Source organism: Myotis yumanensis, unplaced genomic scaffold (assembly GCF_028538775.1).
Source record: "Myotis yumanensis isolate MYYU_CA2020_CCGP unplaced genomic scaffold, mMyoYum1.0.hap1 SCAF_3, whole genome shotgun sequence".
NCBI lineage: Eukaryota > Metazoa > Chordata > Mammalia > Chiroptera > Vespertilionidae > Myotis > Myotis yumanensis.
In genome coordinates this window covers 153,344,438-153,349,900 of record NW_027223754.1, presented here as the reverse complement: position 1 = coordinate 153,349,900, position 5,463 = coordinate 153,344,438, and positions in this window count along the sequence as shown.

Below are 5,463 nucleotides of genomic sequence, written 5' to 3'. Positions count from 1 at the left end.
TGTACAGTGTGTGAGCTAAGAATGGGTTAATGCTTTTAAATGGTTGAAAAAACCAAAAGCAGAATAATATTTTGTGATGTGATGATTACATGGAATTCCAGTTTCAGCATTCACAAATACAGGTTTACTGGAACACAGTCTTCGCTTGTGGATATATTGTTTATGGCTGTGTTTGTACTACAATGGCAGAGTGCAGTAGTTGTGACAGGGACTGCATGACCTATGAAAGACTATAATATTTTCTCACTATTATCTATCTCTTCACAGAAAAAGCTGGCTGACCCATGCATCTAACTGCATCTGTTTCTGGCAGATAATGGCTTCTCTTTCTCTACTGCCTTCAAAGTCTCCTGAGAATGCCTCTCATTGGCCAATCCTTAGAGTCATATGGGGAAAATAATTTTGGGGAATTTTACTCTTGGTTTCTCCTCTGGATTGCAGAGAAGCAGTAGTACTGAGTTGACAAACAATCAAAAATAGGCATAATAGATCTGAAGAGATGCTCAACATCATAGTTATAAGGGAAATAAAAATCAAAACCATGATGAGATGCCACCTCACACTTGTTAGAATGGCTATGATCAATAAGACAGAAAATGACAAATGTTGGAGAAGATGTGGAGGAAAAGGAACCCTTATACCCCACTGTTGGGAATTTAAAATGCTCCAGCCACTATGGAAAACAGTATGGAGATTCCTCAAACAATTAAAAATAGAACCACTACATGATCCAGCAATCCCTCTTCTGGGTGGCTACCCCAAAATTTTTAAAACACTTATTTGTAAAGATATATGTACCCCTATGTTCATTGAAGCATTATTCACAACCTAAGTGTCCTTTGATGGACAATTGGATAAAGAGATGCGGTACATAGATACAAAAGAATACTACTCAGCCTAAAAAGGATAAAATATTGCTGTTTGCAATACTATGGATAGATCTTGAGAGTGTCATGCTAGTGAAATAAGGCCTATGGAAAATGACAAGAACCATATGATTTCACTCACATGTGGGATATAAAACGGAAAGCATCAAACGAACAAACAAACTCATAGATACAGACAACAGAATGGTGGTTACCAGGGAGAAAGTAGAGAGGGTGAGGGGAGGATGAAGAGCATAATGGTGATCAAATATATGGGTACTAGACTTCTGGTGGTGGGCACACAGTAGAGTATACAGATGTCATATTATAAACTTCTACAACTGAAATTATATAATGTTATTAACCAATGCTACCCCAATAACTTTAATAAAGAATAAAGAGAATAGTCATAACATGTTTGGGGATGCCCAAGATCATTTTCAGGTAAAATGATTAGCTAGAAGGACTCACAGAACTCAAAAGATCAGTTACCCTCACTATTATGGTTTATTACAGCAAAGGGATAGGATTAAAAGGAGCAAAGGTAAAGAAAGGCTCCTAAGGCAGAGTCCGGGAGAGACCAGATATGAGCCTCCAAGTGTCTTCTCTCAGTAGAGGGATACAGACAGCACTTCATTCTCCCAGCAGTGATGTGTCACAATAGATATGAAGTGTCTTCTGCCAGGGGAACTCATCCAAACCTCGGTGTCCAGGCTTTTTAGGGGGATTGGTCACATCTACACGGCTGATCACCCACATGGCTGACCCTATTTACTTAGTCTCAAGATGATGCCATATGGCACATGGTTCCCACCATAAATAACATTGGATTAGCATAACCAGTGGTCGGCAAACTGCGGCTCGTGAGCCACATGCGGCTCTTTGGCCCCTTGAGTGTGGCTCTTCCACAAAATACTGACTTCTGCGCATGGGCCACGAAGTTTCAATCGCACTGTACATGTGCACCCGCACGTGGTATTTTGTGGAAGAGCCACACTCAAGGGGCCAAAGAGCCGCATGTGGCTCGCGAGCCGCGGTTTGCCGACCACTGGCATAAACTATCTAAAGTGGCCTGAGGTCCCAGGCAAACAAAGATACTGTTACCGGGCAGGATGTTCCAAAGTCCTAGAGGTTATCTCCCAGGAGCCACTTAAGGCCCAAACTTTTATTTAGAATGTGTACGGTTTGGATAACCTGGGCCTGCTGAGTTTAACCCTTTATTGCACACAGACTCATTGAAATGAGGATTTCAGGGAACCTCAGAGGTTATCTGATTAAATTTCCCTTTTTTGTAGATGAGAACATAGAGCTTTCAAATCAAATTGACATGGATTTAAAAATCCCAATTTCACTACTTACAAGCTATGTGGCCTTGTAAAAATTATTTAACTTCTCTGAGCCCATTTTTTTTCCTCACTGATTCTTAGTTAATAGTAAGTACTGAGAACTTGTAAAAATGCTTATGTCAGATTAGTGGTTAAAACATGGCAGGTATAAAAGCAAGACTTCGGTTTCATGTATTCAATAAGCTTATTGAAAGACTATTATTATTGTATTGATGTAAGTGAAAGGAAGAGCTGCTACAAAGACTTCGATGCACTAGCATCATGGAAACATTGATATCAGGAGAGATGTCACTTTGTTTTGGAAAATGCCCTGAAGGCCCCTTTGAGGGTGAAGAGTAAGGCTCTCCAGGGCTCAGCCTGCAAGGAAATGGATTTATTGCTCTGCAAAATAATCGAATGAAAAGGCAGTGAGATCAGAGGGAAGGAGAAGGGGAGAGGGTTGGAGCTTAGGGTAAAAATGAGAAATTGGAAATATTTCTTGAGAAGCTGGTTGGTGCCAGGTTGCTAAAAATCTCCAGTTGCACAAGGACATCTAACACTTTCTTAGCTTTTGGAAACCAGCAAAACCTGAATTTGGCAAGTGTTGATATCGAGCTACAGTTTAGCCAAAGAGCACCTACAATAAAGAAACAGAGAGGTTTGGAAAGCATTTTCTTTTTCTGACAAGCAGCAATTCTGGCCCCTGTTAGCTGTGCCGGGAGTTTCTGTGAGGGCCAGGCTTTCAAGGCTGACATACCCGAACTCAGTCCTCATGTTGGTTCCCAAAGTAAACAGCAGGTCAAGCCCACTTGTAACAGTGATCCCCCTTCTTTCCTACTACCATCTGTTGGGCTTTCCTATTTTATCCTTTAGCCACTTCAATCTAACCTCTTGCTGACAGCTCTCCATGATCTTGGAGCCATCTTCCAAAGCTATGGTCAATTCTTTATTTGTTTCTTTGTTTGTCTAAGGTTTGGTTTGTAGATTAAATTATTGGTCACAATTCTTCATCTCTACTAGTTAATTATACAATCCTTGCCATGGCCTCCTGGGGAAGTGACTACTCCTCTGCTTGCATTTGGTCTTGGCCATGACACTTGCTTTGGCCAACAGGATGCCAGCAGATGGGATACAAACAGAGACTTTAAATATGCTTGTCCTCTACCACTCATATCAATGCCATGAAGAAAACACTTGCCAGGTGGCCGTCTGGTCTTGGGAGTGAGAGAGACAGGCCTGGATCCAAACTTGCACTTGGAGTGAAGCTCAGTCAATCCCAGTTCAGGTCAGCGGACCCCTGCTGACCTGTGTACATGTACACATGTGATTGCTGTTTTAAGCTATTGAGTTTTGTGATGTTTTATAACATAGCACTGTAATAAGTGCTGACTACTACTATAGGCAATGTCAGGACATGTAAGAGAAACAGCAAGAAACGATAGCTTTTCAACATCAGCTCTCTCTTTCTCAGGGTATGCTATGCTGGTTTTATTGTCAAGTCAGGCAGCAGCCCACTGGTGACTGACAACCCAGCATTTGACTTATGGTTTTACTGCTTATTAGCTTTGGACTAGAATTGTTGAATTTGAAAAGTGAAGATAATAGGTCTATTAGGGTTTATGTGAGCATATAAATAATGTCAAGTATCTTGGTTCAATAAATGGGAAATATTATTACCATGACGGTGATGATCATCATCAGTTGTAGCAGCAGCAGAAATAACAGTAACCCCGAACTCATCTTTACAACATCTTCCCCTTCACTTCTGCCTACCTATGTGACATTCCTCAGAGGGTTCTCATTGTCACTTCTGTGAAGAAATACAGTGATAAAGAAAGATGCCTTTTGGAAGAATTATTTGGTATTTTCTCTGACTTCTAAGATTAGTTTTCTCTTATCTTAGTCCTATCCTATATTTCTGTTCACCACGAGGTTAGGTAAAAAAGGAAGCTAGAATAAGCATTGGAAAGGATCATTTTTATCCAAAGGAGACTCAGAACCACATATTCCAGGCCAATGAAGGTCTGAAAGAGGGTGGATAAAGTGTGTGCGAAAATTAAGAAAGACAATTTGTACCTCTGAAGATAATAGTTGACTCTGGGGAATGTCAGTGGCAAGTTGTATTGTTTATCTAACGTTCACATACAAAGTCAACATTCCCCCTGCCCTAAATCACCTCAGGGCCAGGCACCACAACTAGAGACCACCCCACAGCTCAGAGCCCTTTGAAGTTATTAAACCATCCAAAACTCAGCTTGCTCAAGCTTGTCTACCCAACCTTGCCAAGTCCTTTCTGTAGAAACTACAATAAACACTCTGGGCCATGCTTCCATTCCCCTGACTGACCCTGTATTAACCCTGTGGCCCTGTGGCACGAGGCACGCCCCCGCCTCTTGGAAACTGTAAGTAATAAACTTTTCTTTCAAAGGCAGTTGTCTCGGTGCCTGTTACCTTACATTACCTGATCAAAACAAATCCCAGGTTCATGTCACCTTACTCACATCTACATCCCCATCTCAGCTCCTATCGGAGACTAAAATTAGCAGTCACCTCTGTCAGGAGCCACAGCTAAGGCAGGCCTTGGCGGCAAGGGCAAGCACAAAGCTCTGGCTGCTGTAGAGCACATTGGTTCTAACCGTGAATCTGATTGGGACAGCTTTTGAAGCCATACTGCTCTTACTGCTGAAGCATAACCACACCCTAAGGGTTAGCTGAGTGCTCTCCTGAAAAAGAAGTGTAAATGTGGTGAATTAGCCCACGAATTAGAATTCAAATTGCATTATGCTCAGCAGAAAGTACTATTATAAGTTAAAGTACTCAGACTCTCTGACTAGGAGCTGGTAAAAGAGAGAGCAGAGCCCCAGAGGACTGCTGAGAAAAGATTCGTTGGATGAGAATAAAACAATACAAGGCCATATCCCCGGAGTTTTGATTCTACTTGGCCCTGGCAGAAAAGTATGCTTGAAATGTGGAAAACACTCAGAAATGGACTTACATTTTGGAAGGCTGCATCACATAATTTTACGGCAGGAAATTAACTTTGATAGGAACACAGCATGGAAATAAGGTTAAGCAAGAGAGGTACTGAAGACAAGGCTACTGAAACACCTTGTTCTCTTAAGTGAATGGCATGTCTTTGAATTCAACAGTCGGTAGTTAAATTGAAACATTAAATAATCATTCTTAACAGTTTGCATTTAAGGAACAGGAGGAAGAACCGTGTTAGCCTCTCTGCAATGACTCCATCTTATCACCTTAAAGTGCTTAATGCT